At 40.4% G+C, this 25430-nt stretch overlaps 1 pseudogene; it reads left to right on the top strand.

Annotated features, from left to right (window-relative positions):
• Positions 1-16489: 16489 nt before the first annotated feature.
• On the top strand, positions 16490-16828 carry LOC102743971 (protein lin-52 homolog pseudogene; annotated as a pseudogene).
• Positions 16829-25430: the final 8602 nt, after the last annotated feature.

Genomic DNA, 25430 nt, shown 5'->3' on the forward strand with positions numbered 1-25430 from the left:
TACCGCTCATCCAACACTCTCAGCGCACGGAAGCTGCAGACAAATGCCAGGCTAGCTCAAATCTGCACCAAGCTGCCTTGCGCCTCCCGGGCATTCAGTACGCCCCCCAGACCCCACCCCCACCCCCACCCCCACCCCCACCCCCGCACTGCTGCCGTGCTAGCCCTTACTAGAACGGTGAAGGGCAAAACGCTCTATGGCTATTTGCGACCTGATCGGTTCTTAAGAATGAACATAAGATGGGATGTCGAGACTGTAGGAGATAAGATCAGGCTGCCCAGGGCTTCCAGATCATTACCGAAAGAGACCAAAATCTCACACACAGGTCTCTTTCGGGTGTTACTTCAAGCTGGAAAAACTGGGAGGGCAAGCAAACTGAATTGAAGCAGGGTTGATAGCAAACACTTCAAAGAAAGTTGCCCCTGCCCAGGGTGTGGAGGAAACGGGGCGCAGAAAGGAAGAGAGAAACCCCAAGGCAAAGAATGTAAATGTTTCTTCTCTGCACCTCCTGCCAGGTGTGTATCACAAACCTCCTCCACCGCTAAGAAAGAAAACATAAGAACCAAGCTATGAATGAAGAAGCTTTGGTTTCTCTGTGTGTCCTGCCAATTTACAAAAACAAGGAAGACACAATTGCCAAAATCTGTCCCAAGGGCTGAAAACAAACACATATTTAGCATAAAACCTCAAAGATTATATTGACTCATTTAACACGTACACTTCAGGCAAAATTCTTACTCTCCTTATATTTCCTCAAAGGAAGGTGACTAAGGAATGCTGAATGATTGTACCAAAATGTACCCAACAAACACCCTGTGCCCGCAACTCAGCGTCAGGATGGCTTCTTCTACCCAGCCAGACACAGGTGCTGGGGGCCCACAATCCCTAGTCATTTCTGTCGCTCACTACCAAACTCCATGAACTGGTTTTGGTTTGGTTTTGGTTTTTTCACTATTGTGGAAGAATTACTGTCTCACAACAGAATGGTAGAATGGTAATAACATGGAATTTGTGGTCTTAGGTTGACTGCAGCACAGACAACTCTAAGTTTGAGTTTTTAGTCCTTCTGTACTTCAGCTTTCTCATCAGTAAAATGGACTCATTTTTGGGTCAGATGTGATTGTGAGTTTGAAACTATTTTGTTTAACAACAAAGCTCTCCGCAGAGATCAGAAGGCAAGTTGGTGCAAGTGCAAAAGCTCTCTATCTTTTTCTTGCCTAAAACACAAAAGAACCAAGATAGGCTCACTTTTGCAAGTGATGAGGGAGAGGGCGGGGAGGAGAGAGAGGGTGGGTGGTCCCAATGTTCCCTGCACTCACCTCACCTCTCCCCTCTCCTGCAGCCCTTAAGGCTCTTTCAATTACACCTAAGTAGGACCCTCCTTCCTTTCATGCACTTAGAACTCCCTGCACTTACTCTATTAGCTTCCTAGGGCTACCTTGTAACAAGTGACCACAGACTTAATGACTTAAAACAACAAAACTTTATTTTCTCAGTTCTGGTGATGAGAAGTCTGAAGTCGAGAAGTCGAGGTGTCTGCAGGGCCAAGCTCCTTCCAAAGGCTTGGGAGGGCGGAGGGGAGAAATGACACGCAATCTTTCCTTGCTTCCTCTTGCTTCTGGCGGCTCCCAGCATTCGCTGGCTTGTGGCAGCACCACTCCACTCATTGTCTCAGTCTTCCTAAGTCTCTTCTTCCCTTCTCTTCTCTGATAAAGACATTGTCATCCTGGATTTAGGACCCACCCTCATCCAGGGTGATCTCATCTCGAGATCTCTCACTTAATTATACTTAATCTTCAAAGATCTTTTTTTCCAAATAAGGTCACATTCACAGGTTAGGACTTGAGCATGTCTTTTGGAAGGCTACAGTTCAAGCCCCTACACTTATCATCTCTGTAAACTGAGATAATAACACCCACTTGGAGAGATTGTTATTGGGATTTGAGATTATATTTTAAAAATTGACCTGATAGTAAAATGCTCAATCCTGAGGTTGTTTTTTTTTTTTTGTTTTTTGTTTTTTTTTAAAGATTTTATTTATTTATTTGAGACAGAGAGAATGAGAGGGAGGAGGGTCAGAGGGAGAAGCAGACTCCCTGCCGAGCAGGGAGCCCGATGCGGGACTCGATCCCAGGACTCCAGGATCATGACCTGAGCCGAAGGCAGTCGCTTAACCGACTGAGCCACCTAGGCGCCCCAATCCTGAGGTTGTTTAGAAGAATCCTGTTTTCCACCTTTTGTCCTGGCACATATTTTAATAATGCTTCCTTTCACTCTTGAAAATACCCTGGTTTGAGTGGTAAATCACATGGTTCCCTTCGGTTTACATAGTTTCTAAGATCCTTCCCAGTCCTAAAATACTAGATTCTTTGACAAAAATCAGTGTCAAGTCTGTGTGACCCCTTGTCAACACCTGAGGCCAAATGAGGTTGTGTTAGGGAATGAAGGAAAGAGAATAGCATCTAATTAACATCTCAAACTTCAATGTGGGTAGAAATCCCTGGGGCTCTTGTTAAAATGCAGGTTCTTAGCAGGGTTGGGATGGGGTCTGAGATTCTGCATTTCAGTGAACTCCCAGGTGATGCTAATGTTGTTGGTCTAGGACACACTTGAGTAGCAAGTCCTTAGAGTATGGACAAACAGAGGAGTTTCACATTTAACTGATAACACGAGAATGCGACGGTCCAGCTAAATCTCTGGGAGTCAACACAAAAAGAATTGATTCCCAAGAGCTGGCAGCCCTTATCTGAGGACTCATTTTGTGATTTTACATCTTCTTCGTACCCTTGCTTTGACAGCAGTTGTGGGTAATGTGAACAGAGGAGTTTAGGTTAACAAACTTTGAGCAAATGTCAATACTCTCATGAATAGATGCCTATGGCAAATAAGATGCCATAGTTGAAGCCAAATGATGAATATTGATTTAACATAAGAGGTAGGGTAGAAATGAGAAATCTGGAGGTGAAGCAGATTGCTGAAGCATCTTATTAAACAGACAAGTTTTGCAATTCTTGTCTCTAGTCTTGGTATGAGACCTCCCTTTTCTCTGATTTCACACCTTTCTTGGGTCTTCATCATCTCCTGCCTTGATTCCTGTGTTTGCTTTACCGTTCCACTGTACACTGCTTACTATCAGGAATCTTTTCATTCATCTGTAACTCCCTGCCCATTATCCACTCCTCCACCAGCACAGAATTTTACTTCATGCCACACTGTTGTTCAAAGCCAGTAGTGTGACCCTAATGGTCACTAAGTAAAGTCCAAATGTCTTGGGCTAGTTCTTGAAGCACTCCAATTTTAACTCCCATCACCTTCCAGCAAAATCTTTCTCACCTCCTTCTGGTTTCTGTGGGGTTTCTTCTTCTCTGGGTCTTTGATCACATCACAGTTCCCCCTCCCCATGCCCCCCAACATCCCCTCCAACACCCATACCATGGACCTGCGCTAAAACTCCATCATTCACCTGACCTCCATAAGCTTCTATTTTCACTGATAAACCAGAGTGACATTTTGGGTCTCTAGGAGTTAGTGTCAATTCAGAAACAGTCACCAGTATTCCCAGAAAGGCTGATTATTTCCCTTTCTTCAGTGCGCAGTCACCTTGATAAATGGCCTTAGGTCTTCTGGTAGAAGACCAGGAGATAGATTAACAGTATAACACTTTGGGCAGTCTTCAAGGGGACCCAGCCTCCCCTTCTTTCAAATGGCTCTGGGTCTGTAAACTGGCTCAAGTTTGGGAATTAACTGAGGGACCAAGACTATCTGTTTTGTGATTCAAAGTAAGCTTCTGTTGACTAAACCTAGGAGTCTTCCATTTATACAGAATACAAGTGAGAATTTAATACACAGCCTATTTCTTTTGATCAGCTGGTCAACACCAGAGGTTTCTTGGAGTCAGCCTATTCTGGTTACTACTCTGACTCTGCTGTCCATTACAGTCATCATACTCACCTTGTCTGTGGCAGTTAATTGCGGCCACTTGGCCCCTGTCTTCCTAGAGTCCCATTATCCCCATTACGTTTAAGGGCCCCATTTCGATGGTAGCAGTTCCCACTGTAAACTCTAACCTCCAGAAAAAAACAACCAAAGAGCTCTTCAAGGATCCTGGGGCTCCCTTTCACAAATTTATTTCTCACCGTTGAAGAAAGAGGTATGTCTTTGTATCTTCCTAAGATGAGTGGTCAGGGGGCACCTGGGTGGCTCAGTAGTTAAGCCTGAGCCTTCGGCTCAGGTCATGATCCCAGGGTCCTGGGTTCGAGCCCACGTCAGGCTCTCTGCTCAGTGGGAAGCCTGCTTCTCCCTCTCCCACTCCCCCTGCTCGTGTTCCTTCTCTCGCTGTCTCTCTGTCAAAAAAATAAAAAAAAAAAAATCTTTAAAAACAAAAAAAAGATGAGTGGTCAGTCCTTACATGATAAATCCACTCTAACTTTCCAGTCTCCCTAAGCCTTTGGATACTTTCTTCTACAGTATACCAAGGTAGTTCTGCCTTTTCAACTTCTTTCATGTAGACCACCTTTGGATACATGTTTCAGACCACAAATCATACCATTTGAGTCCTTTTTGACCCCTGGAGCTGAAATACCAAATCTGGAATTTCTTCTTTAGTGGACCCATCTCAATAAATTTCACCTGATCCAACTATATATTCCTTCCACCATGTTCTCACACCTTTAATATCCATTTCCACACGTATCCTGCAGATTTGTGCCTGTATAAATTTTTTAAATCATGCAGTTCTTCTGGAGCATCATGTACCTCCCCATGGGTTATACTTTGTATTTCACCTTTCAGGGCTTGCTAGGACTTGAGTTTAGTTACTGGTCTAGAAGCCCAGAGTGGTAGAGGCAAGTCCTGAAGAGAGTCATCTTTGTCTTTCAAGGCAAGTGCCTCAGGGGAGGTCATTACAGGTTCTTCAGGCAAAGGAGTGCTAAGTTCTTCAGGCAGAGGTAGAAAGCTGCTTCCACAGGCAAAGAAGACTCAGCAGAATTTAAGGGTTCAATGTCCCCTAGCTCTGTAAAGATTTGCCCTGATATCCTCTTGTCAGTTTCTTCCCAATCGATGCCATCATTTTGTGTTATAATTCAGTCACTCACAGGATGAGACTCTACGCATGCTTTTCAGAAATATTGGCCCATGACTACAGAAGATTAGGGTTTCTTTCAGGGCACATACAGAAGATTTCAGGTCATTTATTTGGAGTGCGACCCAAGAATTTGAAATCCTGAGCTCATCCTTTTCTTTCCCTACTATTGGAGTGCAGTTAGGAACAAACAGTCAATCTCATTATATTCCTTAGTTTAACTAAAATGATCTAAAATAACAAATATATGGTTACCCAGAATCTTGCCTTCTGTTAATATTGATTAGGAATATCCAAATGGCCATATTTTACATGTCCCTTACCGTATCATGCTGTGGGCTATCAGTGCTCTCCTTATATCACTGAAATTAGAACCATTGGTGCATTTAAATCTAATCAGATTAAAAAGACAACTCCAGAAAACTCATCCTTTAGATTCTGAATGAGTATGTATGAGAATAAAAGGCACAGCATAGGAATATATTCAATGATATTGCAATAGCCTTGTATGGTGACAGATGATAGTTATATTTGTGGTGAATATAGCATAATGTATAAACTTGTCAAATCACTATGCTGTACATCTGAAACTAATATAACATTGTGTGTCAACTCTACTCAAATTTTAAAAATTTAAATACCATCAATCACACATGTGTGAGAATGAGGGCAAAAAAGGAAAAATAACATCTAACTATAAAAATAGTAAAAATAAAGTATTACTGTAAGAATAGTTGTGACTTCATGCACCCCTGAAAGGGTCTCAGGGACCTCCAGGAGTCCCTGGCTATATTTTGAAAACCACTGACCTAAATAAAAGTATTTCTCCAACAAAAAAATAATAGTGCATGGAGACACATTATTTATGATGAAGTTGCCTAATACCTCATGCATCATACCTCATTTTAACTTATAGGAATTAAATTAAATGACTAAAAAATGAAAGGAGCAAAAATGAAATAGTGGCCATTCCACTCAGGTAGCATTTTGAGATGGGGAACATAAATCTTCTTTTCCTTCTCAAGGTGTCAGTTCCTGGGGGGAGCGGGAGTCTCTCAGAGTGTGAACATTTCCCTTGCCAAGTATGATTCTAGTGTTAAAAACTAGAGTGCATATTTTTAAACCGCTTAGCCCTAAAAGCCAAGCATTTGCTTCATCTGTGCTCAGTCCAAAAACGAATCTATTCCAATATTGGAAGGAAAAATGACATGGTAAGAGGTAGTCTATCAGTTTCCATGATGGAGCATTCCTAGGGAACTCTTCAAGGATGATTTTGACCACTCAACTACTTATTTATGGATAGGCTAAGAAACTAACTCTTTGATCTAGAATGTGACCCCACAGGGGTACCTACCTGGGTGGTGCAGCTGGTTGAGAGTCAGACTCTTGGTTTCTGTTCAGGTCATTATCTTGGGGGTCATGAGATTGAGGTGGGGCTCCACACTCAGCCTGGAGTCTGCTTGGGCTTCTCTCCCCCTCTGTCCCTCCTGCTCGTATGCTCTCTCTCTCTCTCAAAATAAACAAATAAATCTTTAAAAAATAATAAGAATGTGACCTCACAGATTCTAATCTACAGTCTGATTGGGAACCACTATCATAGGACCTAATAGCTGACCCTCCTCTATCTAGTCTCCAAACGTAGGAGTGAGAACTAGTAGTTAAAATTTTTCGGACTGTATGATAGAGCGATATACTCAACGCACATTTGCTGAATTGAACAGAATGTCCCAAAAGAGCAAGAATGCAGCTTCAAGGAGTATGTACACAGGGAGAAGGGAAGCCTCTGACCAGAAAGCCCAAGTTCCCCTTTCCCCGGTCCATTTATTCACTGATTTTATGTAAATCAGCAGTCAGAAACTAAAGGGCCTATATAAGGACCCATCCAATGTTTTTTAAGAAATTTGAATTGATTGCCCACATATTAAAATCTTCACACTAAAATTAGAATTTCCAGACTCTCGTATAATCAGGCAACACTGAGCTTGCTTCCTATAGGACAGAACCTCTCCATCTTCATCCCTCTCGTGGTCTTTTGTCATCATTACAGCACTGATGTATTTCTTATAGTAGAATAGAAATAAGGGGAAAACGATTTGTACTTTGTACCTAGGTACTTATCAAAGTGTTTCTTAACCCCAGCTGACTTCTTCATTTTCATTACTTGCCCAGCCTCTTCCAGGAGGTATTTGAATTTGAATGTAGATAGACCTCAGCTAACCCAGTTAGTCAGAATTTCTTCCATAGGGAATTTTATTATCCATTACTACCAAAGCTTTAGAATTTCAGTATTCCCAAGAGCTGGATATTATGAAGAAATGAGTTTCTTTTTCTTTTCTTTCTTCCTTTCCTCCTTCTTTTTATTTATTTTTTTATTTTTAAAGATTTTATTTATTTATTTGAGAGAGAGAGAGAGAGCCCAAGAGGGGGTAGGGTCAGAGAGAGAAGCAGACTCCCTGCTGAGCAGGGAGCCCGATTTGGGGCTCGATTCCAGGACTCCGGGATCATGACCTGAGCCAAAGGCAGTCGCATAACCAACTGAGCCACCCAGGCGCCCTCCTCCTTCTTTTTAATTTTTTTTGTTCAAAGACTAGAGATCTCGTTCAAGATTAGAGAAGGAGTTTGATGGCCAAGTGCCCTGTGTCCCTAGGACAATACTAAAACAGAAGACCCCACTATAGAGTTTGGTATCTCCGGGGAAGGGGAGGGAAATGATGACAAAGGAGAATACAATTGGGGAAACAATAAAAATGTTGACAAAAGTTTCCATTAAGAAACTGCTCACTTGGGGCGCCTGGGTGGCTCAGTCGGTTAAGCGACTGCCTTCAGCTCAGGTCATGATCCTGGAGTCCCTGGATCGAGTCCCGCATCGGGCTCCCTGCTCGGCGGGGAGTCTGCTTCTCCCTCTGACCCTCCCCCCTCTCATGTGCTCTCTCTCATTCTCTCTCTCTCAAATAAATAAATAAAATCTTTAAAAAAAAAAAAGAAACTGCTCACTTAGGGAAGGTTTTCTTCCTCAGGCAGCTGTAATCACTTTATCCCCAGTAATATCCACTTTTACATAATTTACCAATATTCCCAAAATCTTTCTCCAATTTTGGAAGAATCATTACATTATTATAATAACCAGTAAAACCCCTTAACAGATTTTAAAAGTTGACTTCATATTCAAAATTTCTGGATAATAGCAACATTTTGCTCAGACACTACTATTCTATCTAGCCTTCTGAACTTACCTGAGAGTGGGTAAAATCCTCGTCCCTCTGATGCAAGTGTTGTACCATATCTGCACACACACAGTTGCTTGTATATAGGTCTTGGTGGTTTGATGATTCCTGGCATGATTTCATGACTTACCATTCTCTGATGATATAATCAATCATGCACTAAAATTCATTCATGATTGGAAAACTTGTCATAGAGATTGATTTTCTGTCTTTTGTCCTTAAAATAATCACATTTCAGGGAAAACAAAAAACTTTTAAAGATAAAAATTTTAAAAGACCAAATGCAACTCTGCATTATATATTTGGACAACTGGTAATAAATGGAAACTGGTATTTTAAATATTATTTAGATGCATACCTTCCTTTTACTCAGTCAGAATAAAAATAAGTAGATTAATAATTAAGGAGAGCAGTCAAATTTATCCCAGGATTAGTCTTGGAGTCTTTCATTCTGCAAGTTCATAAGTTAAAAACGTTTTCAAATCACGAGAGTTGCCTTTAATTAATGGATTGCTGTCACCACCTTATAATACATGGTGCTAAAGTTCACTTCTGCATCTTGAGCAGAGAGCAACTAGCTGACAACAACAATTAAGAAGAAAACAACTTGCTGACTAATTAGTAGCTTCAATGTACTCTGGCCTCCGTTAAAAATAAAATCTCTTCAACTATCACGATGACTGTTACAATGCACCACTGTTATTTATAATGCTTCACCCATTACTCTTTGTCTCCTCCTCGTGTCTCCCCACTGAAGTTGGAGGAAAAACACTCCCCTCATCAAGCCAGAGTTTAAAATAGGTAGTGATACCAAGCACGCTCCAGCATGACTTCTATGCTTCAATTATTTCCCATTCTTTTAATTATTCTAACAAACGAAAACTTTATTGTTTTACTTACTTTAAATCCATCAGGTATTATTTTCACTAGAAAATGACTAACAATGTTTTGGGCGGGACCTCAACATAAATGCAAAGAAAACTGGTTAACCCAACCTTGTCCATGAGTAAACAGTCAGGTGAGGGCAATCATCACCTCAACGCTTCTCAAGATGGAGTTCCTGAAACCACAAGAAACACAGACATAATCGTGGGGGGTCCGTAAGTTCTCTGTGAGTAAGTAGTGGCCATCTACTCTTTAACTCAGTATTTCTTAAATTATAGCATACAAACATCTTAGAGATGTGAGAATTCTCTGGTTTGAGCCTCCCAGGAAGATGGTGATATGGTTCTGAATCTGGTGAACTTACATCTGACAGAAATGTTCTTTGGAACCAGGAAAATCCCAGCCTATGAGTCTGTCATTAAAGACCTTAAAAACTAGATGGTTCAGGACACCTTGGTGGCTCAGTAGGTTAACGCCTGCCTTCGGCTCAGGTCATGATCCCAGGGTCCTGGGATTGAGTCCCACATCGGGCTCCTTGCTCAGCGGGGACCCTGCTTCTCCCTCTGCCTCTCTCGCTCTCTCTTTGTCTCTCATGAATAAATAAATAAAATCTTAAAAAAAAAAAACCAAAAAACAGATGGTTCACTACACTGTATGTGTTAAATGAATTAAGGAAAACATCACCTTGCTCACTGTTGACTAAAGTCTCAGCCTCAAACTTTCCTATTGACCTGCCCTTACAAAAAAGTATGTCAGGGGCATATTCTTTGCAACTCCTGTCTGGAAAATACCATGACCCCGTCTCCCCAGCACTCCTAAAGCCAAATGCAAATGACTCCATAGCAGAGATTCTGCAGATTGCCTGGAATGAGCTACCCTGATGAGGCAAGTTCTTATAAAATTCCTATGGGGTTAGAGAGAGTGAGAGAGAACATCAAAAATGCAGACCCACCACTCCTCAGTGTGATCATCTCCATTTGAGATAGCTAAAATGGCCCTTCGTTTTAAAATCTAAAATTTGGTTGAGTCAAGCTTTTGTGGCCAGTTCATAACATCAAATTCACAAGAGACCGAGCTATGAATCAGAAAGCCTAGTGCATATATATGATGTTGTGTATATGTTTCTGGTAGCCAGAACATCTTCAAAATATAGTACCTCCTCCTTCACTGTATCAAAGGGCTGAAAGGCCAAATTTACAATCAAAAGAAATGAGAGCAAGACAGCTATATAGTGTTAAGGGTTCTTTCATCCATGGCCAAGAGAAACCTGGAGCAGGATTGCTGCTGTGTGGCTAAAAGAGGAGTTGCCCCCTTCCAGTGCCTCCCCTGGCCATGTTATGTGATAATCACTCAAATCAGCCTCTCTGGTTTCTCTCCTTTTCCTGATTCTCCTTGGACTCTCATCTTCCTTCCTTAAATAGGTTTCTTGATAGTCGGTGAAGTCATGGTTCCTCTCGTGTTCGTCATATTCTGGTCACTGTTCTGGGAAATTCACTCTGGTCACCTTCATGGGTGTTCCTCACATCTCTTCTGCTATACATTTACCAGGTTTTCCTGATGGGTGTTTGTTTGTTTGTTTGTTTGTTTGCCACAAATGACTCATTATGCATAGTTTCATTCATCCTCTTAAATCATTTTTTGAAAAAAAGTGAGAATAGGGGCATCTGGATGGCTCAGTCGGTTAAGCATCCAACTCTTGAATTCGGCTCAGGTCATGATCTCAGGGTTGTGAGATCAAACCCTGTGTTGGGCTCTGTTTTGGACTCTGCACTGAGTGTGAAGCCAGATTAAGATTCTCTCTCTCTCTCTCCCTCTGCCCCTTCTTTCTCCCTCTCCATCTCTCTCTCTCTCCCTCCCTCTCAAAAAAAAAGGGAGAGAGAAAAGTTAGAATAAGTAATTACTTCAGAAATAAAAAGTGATGAGCAATAAATGTATAAGTTATATACATTTATATAAATGTATAAGAGATAAATGTATACATTTTTTCATTCTCAAAGGATGTTCTTATTTCCAAATTCTGGTGACCCAGGGATATCTTGTTCCATTCTCTCTATATTGACTTTTTTAGTAACTCCTAATGAAAAAGTTCATTCATTCAATAAGCAAATATGGAGGTTATACTATTTATAAGCCAGATATTATGATAAATCTTGGAGGTTTAGAGAAGAATAAAATGGTCCAGTGCATGTGAAGAAATTGACTAAGAAGGTCTATAAATACAGTATAACCTAGAATGAATCCACTTTTGCCCCTTCTGATCCATTTTCCACTATGCTATTGGAGCAGTCATTTTGAAAGAAAGCATCAGCATATTTTAGCTTATTTGGTCTTACAGCCATGTGTAAGATATCAACAATCCAGCATAGACAGGGTTGCACCAAACCCAGTCCTATTCCTCATTACTGTCTCTTCTAGTAGAAGATTAAGACTCAGGGTCCTTGGCACTGATGCCAAAGCTCTAGATCTCCTGCAAGCAATTCTTGAATAAACTCACATCTGCCTCCGCAAGGGTAAGCCTCCTTTGCTGTGCCATGAGCTGTAAGTATAAATAAAGTCAAGAAACATTTCCCACCACAGGAGCAACCGAGTCCCAGTGTAGTAAATCAAGGGAAAATTAATAAAGGAAACCTCACTAAAATGGAGTCAGGAGGCCAGAAGGGGGAGCTCTCACTCCGTGACACTCAACATCGATTACAGCAAGAATTGTCAATTAATTATAGACCCCGACAGAAGAACGGTCAACAGGAAAAAATCAATAGTCATAGGTCCCAACAGGAAAAGATGTACATTGCATCTCCTACATAAGAAATTAACTACCACAGCCACTCAGCCAGATGAGAAACCATCATCCTGAACTCTTGCTTTTCTCCAATGGACTTCCATTCAAAACCACCCCTCCCAACATCCTCCTTCTTCTCCATGAAATAACATTCCTCTCATTTGTTTGTTGGATTTGCCTATGGTTTTTGCTGTGGCTTGTTTGTCCCAAATTGCAATCCTCTACTATTCTCAAATAAACCCACTTTTTGCTGGTAAAATAACTGTTTTATTTTTAAGTCAACAAGCTATATATGACTATTTACAGTCCAAACACGGCACTGATTAAGACTTATGTCTAAAACATCTACATTCCTGTTTTTCTTTCAGGTTTCACTAGAAACAAAATGTAAGTCTTTCCTTTACATTTGTGTAATTAGAGTCTGTTTACAGTTGACTCAAAATGAGATCCCAAAATATATTTTAGTTCTCTCTCTCTCAGCTCAGGTAACCCTCCCCCAAGTTTTAGTCAGAACTTCCACACCTAATGTTCCTTTTGGCTTGGCACTGGTTCTCTCCCCACCTCTTTTCCTCCCTATTTAGGTGCTTAAGAAGACTTTCCTTGACCTAAAGCTGGGGGCGGGGAGGGGTCGGTACCTTAATTATTCTTGCTTCTAGCTTTCTATCTCTTTCCTACAAAGTGTTTATCAGAATTGTGTAATTATTTTATCATATAAGAGATTATGTCTTTAATGGTTTTGTCTCAAATTAGATTATAAATTCCATTAGGGCAGACACTAACCTGACTTAAAATAGATATTCAATAGTTGTGAATTCATGAATATGAGGAAAATATAAAGCAGGATTCCTACTCTCCAAGAATTTAGAATCTTATTAAGGAAAGAAAAAAAAAATCCAAGAAATATTTACTATGCCCAGCCATCAAAAATTAAGAACCAGGGGCGCCTGGGTGGCTCAGTCAGTTAAGCCTCCGCCTTCGGCTCAGGTCATGATCTCAGAGTCCTGGGATCAAGTCCTGCATCGGGTTCCCTGCTCAGAGGGGAGTCTGTTTCTCCCTCTCCCTCTGCTTCGTCCTCCCTGCTCAAGCTCTGTCTGTCTCTCTCAAATAAATAAATAAAATTGGGCTTTGCATCCTTACAAAAAAGACCCCAGAAAGCCAACTGTCATAGGGTTATCATGAGAAGGAGCCTTCATCAAACACTCAATCTGCCAGCACCAAGATCTTGGACTTCCTAGCCTCCAGAACTGGGAGAAATAAATGTTTATTGTGAATAAGCCATCTAGTTTATGGCATTTTTGTTAGAACAACCCAAAGAGACTAAGACAGGAATGTAAGGATATAAAGTTCGGGGGAGATGAACCATGAGAGACTATGGACTCTGAGAAACAAACTGAGGGTTCTAGAGGGGAGGGGGGTGGGGGGAGGAGTTAGCCTGGTGATGGGTATTAAAGAGGGCACGTACTGAATGGAGCACTGGGTGTTATATGCAAACAATGAATCATGGAACACTACATCAAACACTAATGATGTAATATATGGTGACTAACATAATAAAATAAAATTTAAAAAAAAAAGAATGTAAAGTTCAGTAGAGAAAGCATGATCTTGGTGGGGAGTGGAGAAAAGACAGTGGAAGATCAGGTGGATTAAACGGAGATTTAGCAGCAAAGCAATCAGCTATTTTAGGAAATACGTTCATTTGCTCGGGCTGCCTTAAAAGAGTACCCCAAACTGGGGGGGGTTAAACAATAGAAATTCATTGTCTCACAGTTCTGGAGGCTAAAGTCCAAACTCAGTAGGGTAGGAAGAGCTCCTTCTGAGACCTGGGAGGGAGAATCTGTTCCTCTCCTCTCTCCTAGCTTCTGGTGGTTTTCCTGCAAGCTGGCATCCTTGGCTTGTAGACACAACATCTCTGCCTTCATGTTCACATGGCACTGTCCCTGTGTGCATATCTGCATATCTGTCTCTTTACATGGCATTCTTCTTACAAGAACACCAGTCGTACTGGAATAGGGGCTCACCCTATGAGGTAAGCTGGATAATAAAAGGTGGATAATAAAAGCGCTTGTAATCTCCTGTAAAGTAGTGGTTTACAACTCTACTGGCTATCAGAACTACGTTTTTCAGAAATGACAATACCTGGGCCCTTCCTAGCATTTCAGAGGATTTCCCAAAGCCTAAGGGCCTTATATATGAGGTTACTTCTCTTTCAATCACCTCTTTATTCCTTTTGGTCTAGTAAGCACTGGGAGACAGGACCCCAGAGTTCTGGTTCTGACTTTGCTTCAAATTAGTATTTACAGTTCATTGCAGCATGATTCACGATAGTCAAGATACGGAGATAATCGAACTGTCCCTCAAAGCGTGGCTGCATAAAGAAAATGTGAAATGTATAAGAATATTATTCACCTTTTTAGAAAGGAGGAAATCCTGTCATTTCTGACAACATGGATGAAACTGGTGGACATGATGGCAAGTGAAATAAACTAGGCATAGAAAGACATATACTGCATTATCTAAATACTTGTAATCATAGAAGCACAGCGTAGGATGGTGATTGACAGGGGCTGGGGAGTGGAGAAAATGGGGAGATGTTGGTCAAAGCTTATAGTTACACAAGGTAAGTACCACAGAGCTAATATACAGCATGGTGACTATAGTTAATAATACTGTATTGTATACTTCAAAATTGGCCAAGAAGGTAAATCTTAAGTATTCTCACCACACACACAAGAAAGGTAACTATGTAGGGTGATGGACATGTTAACCAGCTTGATTGTGGTGATCATTTCACAATGCACACATATATCAAAACATCACATTATACTTCAATAAATACATTTATTTGTCAATTACCCCAGTAAAGCTAAAGAAGAAGACAAAAAAGGATGAAGCTATGAACCGTATAAAATACTTTGTAGAAAATAACTATTTACAAATTTGGATGGCTTAATTGCTCTGGGCTTTTAGTTTTTGCATCAGTAAGATGAGAAGGGCCTAAATAATCTCTAAAGTTCCCTTCAATTCCTGTATTATTTGATGCCTGCAACCAAGGAGAATGTTTAGTAAATCTGCTCTTGGCATAAAAAAATTAAGGTGAAATGCTTTAGAACATGCCACCCCAAAATATACTGCTTTAGCATATTGATTACTTTGAGCTGAAGACATTTGAAAAACAACAAAGGCAGAAAGAGCACGCCGGCCTACTCTTTCTTTTTTTTTTTTTTTTAAAGATTTTATTTATTTATTTGTCAGAGAGAGAGAGAGCGCGCAAGCAGGCAAAGGCAGAAGCAGGATCCCTGCTGAGCAAGGAGCCCCATGTGGGAATTGATCCGAGGACCCTGATATCATGACCTGAGCCGAAGGCAGACACTTAACCAACTGAGCCACCCAAGCGTCCCTGACCTACTCTTTCTACCAAAAAGCAGGTCCTAAAATTTCTCATGAGAAAGATGGCCTGCCTGACCAGGAAGAGAACCAAGTTTTAGTTTCACTGATTTGTCTCCTTTTTTTTTTTTTTTTAAGATTTTATTTATTTATTTGACAGAGAGATAGAGAGAGCACAAGTAGGCAGAGCTGCAGGCAGAGGGAGAAGGAGGGAAGCAGGCTCTCCGCCGAGCAGGGAGCCCAATGCGGGGCTCGATCCCAGGACCCTGGGATCATGACCTGAGCCGAAGGCAGACGCTTAACCGATTGAGCCACCCAGGCGCCCCTCTCCATTGTTTTTCTATTTTCTATTTCATTTATCTCTCCTCTAGTCTTTATTATTTCATTCTTTCTACTAGTTTTGGGTTTGGTGTGTTCTTCTTTCTCTAGTTTAAGTTGTAAGTTAGGTTGTTGATTTCAGATCTTTCTCATTTTTTAATGTAAGTATTTATAGCTATGAATTTCCCCCTTAGCACTATTTTATAGTTATGTTATCATTTTCATTCCTCTCTAAGTATTTTCTAATTTCCCTTGTGATTTCTTCTTTGACTCACTGATTGTTTAAAAGTGTGTAGTTTAATTTCCACAATATTGTCAATTTTCTAGTTTTCCTTCTGTTATTGATTTCTCTAACTGCATCCCATTGTGGTAGAAGATACTTTATATGATATCTATCTTTTTAAATCTGCTGAGACTTCAGTGTGACCTAACACATGGTCTTTCCTGGAAAATGTCCCGTGTGCACTTGAGAAGAATGTGCACACTATTATTCTTGGGTGAAGTATTCTGTACCTGTCTGTTAGAACTACTTGGTTTATTGTGTTAAGTCCTCTCTTCCCTCAGTTAGCTTTTGTCTAGTTGTTTCATCCATTATTGTGAGAGGGGTATTGAAGTCTCCAACTCTCATTGTAGAGCTGTCTATTTCTCCCTTCAACTCTTGCCAGTTTTTGCTTCATGTGTTTTGCTGGTCTGTCATTAGGTATGTAAATGTTTCTAATTGTTATATCTTCTTGCTGTGTTGAATTTCGATTAATATACAGGATCCTTCCTTGACTCTTGGAAACTTTTTTGATTTAAAGTCTATTTTGTCTGGACATGGGTTGGAAAATGGCATCTCCCACAGACGGGACAGATCTGGAAGCATCTTTGCTAAGTTTTGAAAAACTTGACCATGCCTCACCAGACCTTTGGCCAGAACAATTACCAGGTGTTGCTGAATTCGCAGCTTCCTTTAAAAGTCCTATTACTAGTTCTCCACCCAAATGGATGGCTGAAATAGAATGTGGTGACAATGACATGTTGAAAGAACTGGGGAGCCTCACCACAGCTAATTTGATGGAGAAGGTACAAGGCCTACAGAACTTGGCCTATCAGCTGGGGCTGGATGAGTATTATTCATCTACTCTAGGGGTTGACATTTACTTGACATCCTAATCTGGTTTTGATGTCTCAGTCCTCTTTCCTGCATTAATTGAGAGGATGACATGGATGAAAAATAAGCAATAGGAACTGATGAATCCCCAAGGACCAGTGATCCTGTTTTCATACAAATATCTGCACTGATAAAGATGATGGAAAGAAAAGAAATGCCAAAAATATTTGTCCTCAAAACATGATTGTTTGTCACTTCCCTAGAGCATTGCTCTATGTTAGTATAGAAATAATGTGTACCTTCTAGAGCTGGTAGTAACTAGACTGTGTCTTTTGGAAGATGAACCATGCCCTTTGATTTGGTACATGATTATGTCTCAGATAACCCTTTTGGGTTTTTGGAGTGCAGTAAGTTTTTGTATAGGTGTTTAAAGCTTGTCATGATTGGGGACCCTTGGCTTGATTTGAGCAGTTAATTAATGAAATTCTCATGAAATACATGGAAATATGAAAAACTGTAAGCTGCCTTACCATATAAAGAATTCCGTTTTTATAACTTCAAAAAAATAAATAAATAAATAAATAAGGTCTATTTTGTCTGATATTTGTATAGCCACCCTGCTCTCCTTTGGTAACTATTTGCATGGAATATCTTTTTCCATCCTAGCTCCTGCAAGCTGTGTGCAAGCTGCTCTAGGAACATGTGTATCTGGCTGCTATGGGGCTGGGAATGGGGCTGGGTAGCTCCTACTGTGCTCAGAGCTGAAATTGACCAATTACTCCACGTAGATGGTATCCAAACTTAATTGAATTGTAGGAAACCGACTGGTAACAGAGAATTGCCTGATATGCGGAAAAACCCACACATCTGGTGACAACAGTATTGTGTAGCAAAAAAAAAAAAAAACCACAGAGGATGAGTGTGTTTTGTCCATACATGTGAATGTTATGGATTGAATGGTGTCCCCCAAATTCATCTGTTGAAGTCCTAACCTCCAGCACCTCAGAATGTGACTGTATTTTGAAGTAAGGAATTTAAAGAGGTAATTAAGGTTAAATGGGGTCATTAGGATAGACCCCAATCCAATATGACAAGGAAATTTGAATGCAGACACACGCAGAGGAAGGACCATGTGAAGACACAGGGAGAAAATGGCCATCTACAAGCCAAGGAGAGAGGCTTCAGATGAAACCGTCTTACTAACACCTCGATCTTAGACTTCTAGCCTCCAGAATTGTGAGGAAATATATTTCTGTTGGTTAAGCCACCCAGTCTGTAGTATTTTGTTCTGCCAGCCCTAACAAACTAGTACTGTAAGCACAAAACATTTTGAAAATTTGGGAAACAGTCATAGAGAAATAGCATAAATTATGGCAGAATTATTTGAGTCTATCAAAAAAACCTAACGTTTTGTAAGCTAATAACATTCTACACTTACAGATGAAATAAAAACATTTTCTGATTTTATCTTTTAGAAACTTTATGTCTATATTGTACTATATTTTATGTAGTGACCTTGAGACTGACTTTGTTTAAAGAAATATAGTGTATATACACAATGGAATATTATTCAGCCATAAAAACGAAAGAAACTGCCATTTGCAACAATATGAATTAACCTTGAGGGCATTATGCTAGGTGAAATAAGTCAGACAGAAAAAGACAAATACCATACGATCTCACTTATACGTAAGATCTAGAAAACTTGAACTCATAGAAACAGAGAGTAGGATGGTAGTTGCTGGGGCTGGATAGTGGGGGAAGTGGGGAGAGGTTGGTCAAATGGTACAAACTTTCACAATTATAAGATGAATAAGTTCTGGGAATCTGATGTACAACATGGTAACTATAGTAAACAATACTGTATTGTGTACCTGAAATTTGCGAAGAGAGACCTTAAATGTCCTCAACACACACACACACACACACACACAGTCAAATATATGAGGTTATGGATGTGTTAACTAACTTTATTGTAGTAATCATTTTACAATATACATGTACATGAAATTACCACATTATATACCTTAAATTGTATAATTTTCTTTTCTTTTTTTTTTAAAGATTTTATTCATTTGAGAGAGAGACAGAGAAGATGAACGGGGTCGGGGGGATAGAGAGAGAGGGAGAAGCAGACTCCCCGCTGAGTAGGGAGCCCAACTAGGGGCTCAGTCTCGGGACCCTAAGATCACCTGAGCTGAAGTCAGACGCTTAACTGACTGAACCACCCAGGCGCTGCCACAATTTTATTTTCAACTATACTTCAATAAAGCTGGAGGAAAAAAGAATGACTTTGTTTTGACCTGCATAATAGTCAACATGAATGTTTATGTTGGATCACTGATTGGAGATTTAAAATAAAAAACATTGGTACAAATTTGAAAATGGAATCTTTGTGGCTCAGAGAGAATTTCATGGGTGATATGAAAAAGCAAGCACTCTGTCCATTTGGATCCTGAGAAGCAGACACAAAGACAGGATTAGATGTGAGAGAGCCATATTGGGGGAAATACCTATGAAAGATAAGGGAGAGACAGGTGAGTGAGCAGGGAGAGGCTTCACCATGTCATGCATGTATGACACCTGGGAAAGGAGTGAGGGAAGGAAGGAGGGCTGTGGAGGAGGAGACTCAGATGCAGAGCAAGCTAAGAAAATCTCTGCCAGGCTGATGGGGAGTCCTTGAACCAAAGTCCCCTGCTAAAGGAATCTGGTTTCTTATAAGGATGGGCCTTCATTAATATGTCCATCATGCACACTGGTTGGCTGGGAGCTGCCGGGATAGGGGAATGTGGCCACAGCATTCACAGGAGCTGTAGGTGGAGGCTTTCAGTCAACTCTCTCCCCTCATAGGTTCCCTTGAAGACCTGAGTGGAGCATATCCATGGCCACATACACTCTATTCCCTTTGAAGAAACTGTATAATTAATGATAGGCTGTTAAGACAACTTATATCTTCCTTTATGATACTCATTTATTTTTATGCCTATTTGTCCATGTCATAAGCGCAATCATTACTTCCTATATTCCTGTAATGATCCTTATTATGGGGAAAAAAGTTATCTAAAAATGCAAACAGAAAGGTAAAAAAAAAAAAAGGTTTTTCCTTGAAATGATTTGATTTTGTGTTAACCCACCCATTTAAAATACCACAACTACTTAATAGAGATGGATATTACTGGGTCTCAATTTTTTAAAAAAGATGTATTTATTTATTTGAGAGAGAGAGATTGGGGTTGAGGGGCTGAGGGTGAGAAAAGCCCAAGCAGACTCCATACTGAGCACGGAACCGACGCCAGGCTCAACCTCACAACCCTGAGATCATGACCTGAGCTGAAACTAAGGGTCAGAGGCTTAACCCAGGTGCCCCTATTGGATCCCAATTTCAGTAAGCAAGCACATCCCTCTGAAGCATCAAATCTCTAGCATGATTCTAATAGAGCAGCTAAAGTGCTTTCCTTATTTTGATTGTTATCTTCTTTATTCTGATATTTAACTATTAGGTCAATATGCAATATTATTCACAAAATTGTTATAATGCAGGGAGCATAAATCCTTTTCTCTTATTCAGGTAAGAGACCTACTGGTTTTCACAGGAATTCTGAACATAGAATGAAACTAGACCTCATTATTTGTTCATTTCCCTGAAGGAAAACTATAATGTTACTGTTGATTACTATGTAGACCAATGTGTAGATATGAGTTTTCCCCAGTTCAAAAACATACATCAATATTATTAATGTATTATATTAATCCATTACTTTTGTCCTTTTCTGTACTCTAATATTTATTTATTTGTTTACTCATTTTTCCTGACATCATTATACAAAGTCTATAATAAAAGAAAAGTTTCAATGTTTGCATTTCTTTTCTGGCCTTTATTTTATTATTCATTTTATTTCATGATTATTACTGAAAACAACTGTACTGTGTGGAGGAAAGAATGTCAAAAAAACAACATGCTTGTTCCAGGTGTCAAATATGCTAGACTCACCACTGGAAGGCTGCATGCTGGTCCAGGTTATGTCCTCAGCCTGGCAATCCCAGCCTCAAATATTAGCTCTCCCAGTCTCAAAATATTAATTTCAGAAAAATTAACTTAGAAACTGGCTTTGCTTGGGTCATGTCACAGAACAATTCAGAGACCTTTTATTTGAGTAGCATGTTAGGAGTTTACTTTTGTTTACAATCAAAGGTAAAAATAAAATATTAAGGGAGGTGACAAGACGGGAAGAAAAAAGTCTAGGAATAGTGGACTCTGTTTTCTTTCACTTGAGTCATCTGATTGACTGGAAGCCCATCCCAGAGTTTGCCCTGGAGCATGCTACTGGGTCCTGAGAGAAAACAATTTCAGTTACTTGCATTTTCTCTTCAGCAGTGATTCTCCAGTGTTAGCAGGCACTAGAAGAGGGTGTTAAAACACTCAGTGCTGTGCTGAATTGTTCATTCCATAGGTTTAGGGTGAGGCTAGAGAATTTGCATATCTAACAGCTTCTCAGATGCTCTTCCTCCAGGAACCACACTTTGAGACCATTGCTCTGGAAAGCCATGAGAATCTTAGCGATAGTGTGTCATGTCTGCCTTTGTTCTTCTGTTGATACCTCTATCTTCGTTAAACCAGGATTGCACCATTTTCATTAGAAACTCTCGGTTTCCCCCTTTTGGTTAATGTCAGCTCCCAAAGGAACTGAGTTGTCCATTAAGGCTGTTTTTGACACAGTATTTTTAGTTGGACTTAGCCTTGAGTTAATGGCTGCAGAGCAACATTTAAACACCTGTATATCAGACAATGGGGAAAGACAAAAAGGTCGATGACGATCACAAATACCATAAGAAGTATTTTGAACCAATTTTTATATTCAATTATTTAGTCAGCCTAGGACTATCCAATTTGGGTCAGAGTCAGGATTCAATTTCATATTACAGGTTTTTGTTCAAGAGCTTGCTGTCAGGTCAAACAAAAAGCCTTGTATAAACCAGTGACATGCAGGGTCTCAGACTGCTCCTGCTAATTTATCTTCCTAATAAAATACAAGCAACTGGTGGGCTTGTTTTGAATATTTGGAAAGTCCAACTGACCACTGGTGCATTTGGGTTCTCTGAAAGCCAACACTGGGATGGAATTTTGCCTATAGGGCATTTATTAGGGACGAACACTTGGGAGGTGGGTGGGAGGAGGATTAGGCAGGAGGTGAAAACAAACTGTCATACAGACCTGGCAAAGCCTCAGCCAAACCCACAGGGAGCTCTGGGGCATGCGGGACCCATCAGTCTTGTCTCTCTTTGGGCCAAAATGGCCAGGGCTTTATACCCCAGCATGATCAGTTAGATGTTGGACACTAGGTGGCTTTCTGGAGCTAAGGCAAACCTTGGCAGATGAGACAGTAAATCCTGTTCACCAGAATCATGTCCAAATTACACGCAGCACTTTGATGAGGTAAGCACGGGAAGAAATGTCCCAGCAATTCTCGTTGAGGAGACATAAATGTGCAGTTGAAGGTAACTTGAAGATATCAGTTGCTGTCTTCATTTGGTTGGTCTGATTGTGGAGGACATATGCCCTGAATGGAGTTAAACAAATTAGGTAATGGTTTCTATATGAATTTGTGAGAAAATAATTAGATAACAGCTTCCATTATTGGTCTGTCTCTTTTCTTTTTTCTTTTCTTTTTTTTTTTTTTTTTTTGTTAGTTGGCTCCACACCCAACCACAGGGCTTGAACTCACAACCCTGAGATCAAGACCTGAGCTGAGATCAAGAGTCAGGTGCTTAACCAACTGAACTACCCAGGCACCCCCCCACCATGTCTCTTTTCTATTCTTGATGTCTCTTGGGTTTCTTTAAGGCTCTGAAAAATAACAGTAATAGCAAATAATTATTAGAGGCCTAGGGTCTAATTAAAGCATGTAGATGTTCAGGGGCTGATAATATTCTAGAGTGTTCCAGGGTCAATTAATCCAATAGTTGGAAAGTCCAATGGTTGGAAAGTCCAGTGGTTGGAAAGAATTGCAGTCACTTCAATTGTTTCAGAATGATATTTAGGGATTTTAAAGTTCATTGTCAGATCATGGATCTTGATCCAAAGATCATGGGAGAAAGATGTTGATACCAAGAACCATAAAAACTCTTGGCATTAGAGCTCCTGGGTAGCTCAGTCAGTTGGGTGGCCAATTCTTGGTTTCGTCTCAGGTCATGATCTCAGGGTTGTGAAATTGAGCCCCATGTCAGCTCCCACTCAGTGCAGAGTCTGCTTGTCCCTCTCCCTCCACTCTGCCCCTCCTCCCCTCCTCCCGCTCACACACACGTGCCCTCTCTCTCTTAAAATTGTTCAAACAAAAAACTCTTGGCACAAATGGCTCCAATCCAAACCCATGCACTAAGAGGCTTGACCAAACTCTAGCATGGTTCCTAGCAGACTAAGACCATGTCCCTGGGATGACCACCGCTCCCCCCTCACCACACCCCCTGGAAAAGCTCAAGACTGCCAAAAGAACTTGCTGTTTGTTTCAGCCAATACCTGATAATAGGCCCTTGGTCTTCCTTTCTTAGAACATTTACTTAAAAAGGACTTACAAGTATAAATCCTTCCTCTGTCCCTTTGAGATGTATTTGTACTTCCTATAACCAGGAGTGTCTTTCTCAAGGACCCAAAAACCATACCTTTGAAATGTAATCATCAGGAAGGATAGGGTATTTGCCTCCCAGTCTTTTGGGGGAGGGAGGGAGCCTAATTTTGATAAATGGTAGTTAGCAGAAACAGATGGTCTAATCACATTTAGGTTGACCAACACTTTTACACTTTTTATGTAATTTTTCACTTCCCTGACTCTGCTCAAGCCTGTACTTGCTCCCCCTCCCTATTCCCTCATTCTCCCTTAAAAAAAAAAAAAAAGATTTATTTATTTATTTGAGAGAGAGAGAGAAACTGAGGAGGGGGGGGAGAGCAGAGGGAAAGCAACTCCAAGCAGAATTCCTGCTGAGTGTGGAGTCCAATGCAGGGCTCGATCTCATGACCCATGCAACCATGACCAGAGCCGAAACCAAGAGTCAGATGCCCAACCAACCGAGCCACCCAGGTGCCCCCCTCATTCTCCCTTTAAAACGCCCTATCACCTCTGCACGAATTATAATGGAGCTCACTTCTTTCCCCTATGGCACTAGCTGCTTTTACCACTTTAACCGATGTCCAGCTTTGTTTATCTTTGCCAATACCCAATGGTATCTTATTGCTATATAAATTGTTTGGAGATAGATTTCTACTTTTGGAAGTCTTCTGCTTATGGAAACCACTTAATGAATCTCAGGACTAGATCTCCAGTGGAGCTAGATATCTGGGATCCCAAACACATCAGCCTGATGGTATGGACTGAATTTCATCCACCCAAAATGCTTTTGTTGAAGTCCTAACCAACAGTGCCTCAGACTGTGACTATATTTGCAGGTAAGGTCTTAAAGAGGTAATTAAGTTAAAATGAGGTCATCAGGGTGGGCCCTAATCTAAGTGACTGATGTCCTCATAAGAAGAGGATATTTGGATATACAAGAAGATACCAAGGATGCTTGTGGATGGAGGAAAGACCATGTGAAGACACAGTGAGAAGGAAGCCATCTGCAAGTTCAAGGAGAAAGGCCTCAGAAAAAAACAATCCTGCCAGCACCTTGATCTTGGACTTCTAGCCTCCAGAACTGTGAGAAATAAATTTCGATTATTTAAGCCACCAGGTCTGTGGTATTTTGATACGGTAGCCCTAGAAAACTAGTACAGCTGGGAAGCACATTCCCACAAGAATATGCATTGGAGCTTAGGAAACCCATATAAGGTCCAAAATGTTCCTTTGTAGTATGTTCTAAGGCTGACTTCTACTGGTGTCTCTTCTTATATCTCATGGTAGTACATGAAGAAGGAGTGTGCCTAGTAATGCTCGTTTTGGAAATGTGTCTCATACATGTTGGACATATACTATGAAAATGGTATTTTGAAAATACTTGACAATATTAGAAATGTACCAGGGAGGAATCTATCATAGTAGGAGTCAAGCCAATCTTTATGTGAACTTCTATAAAAATTTCATGTGGTGAAAGTTTATGGGGATTTTGAGGTACAGATTGTATTATTATTATTATTATGGAGTACAACTTTAAATAAAGGAAGACTATGCTTTTTAGGAAATTCAAACTGTTCTGCTCTTGTAATCATGTCATTTTATCTTCTTAGAGCTCAGGGAATGAAATGCACAATGACATTTCTGAAAGTGTCTTTCATAGTTCCTTAAGCATTTCACCTGTAAAATGGGGTGTTTTTAAAAATTATCATTAATAGACTATATTAAAGGAATTCCCCATGTTGGAAAAACAAATATATATATGTATATTTGTTTGGAAATGTGTGTGTATATATATATATATTTAATAAAATTTAGAGCATGGCAGAAAAGTTTCAATACCAGAAAATTTACAAACTATTATTCGAACATATTCAAAGATTTACAATTTGGGTAACTGGAGGGTCTATTTGTAAATTTTTTTTTAAGATTATTTATTTGAGAGAGAGAGCACGCACACATGAGTGGGGGAAGGGGCAGAGAGAGAGAATCTCAAGCAGACTCCCCACTTAACGCAGAGCTCAACTCAGGGCTCGATCCCAAGACCCATGAGATCAAGACCTGA

The sequence above is a fragment of the Leptonychotes weddellii genome, chromosome 2 (assembly GCF_054177405.1).
Source record: "Leptonychotes weddellii isolate Sample4059 chromosome 2, ASM5417740v2, whole genome shotgun sequence".
Classification (NCBI taxonomy): domain Eukaryota; kingdom Metazoa; phylum Chordata; class Mammalia; order Carnivora; family Phocidae; genus Leptonychotes; species Leptonychotes weddellii.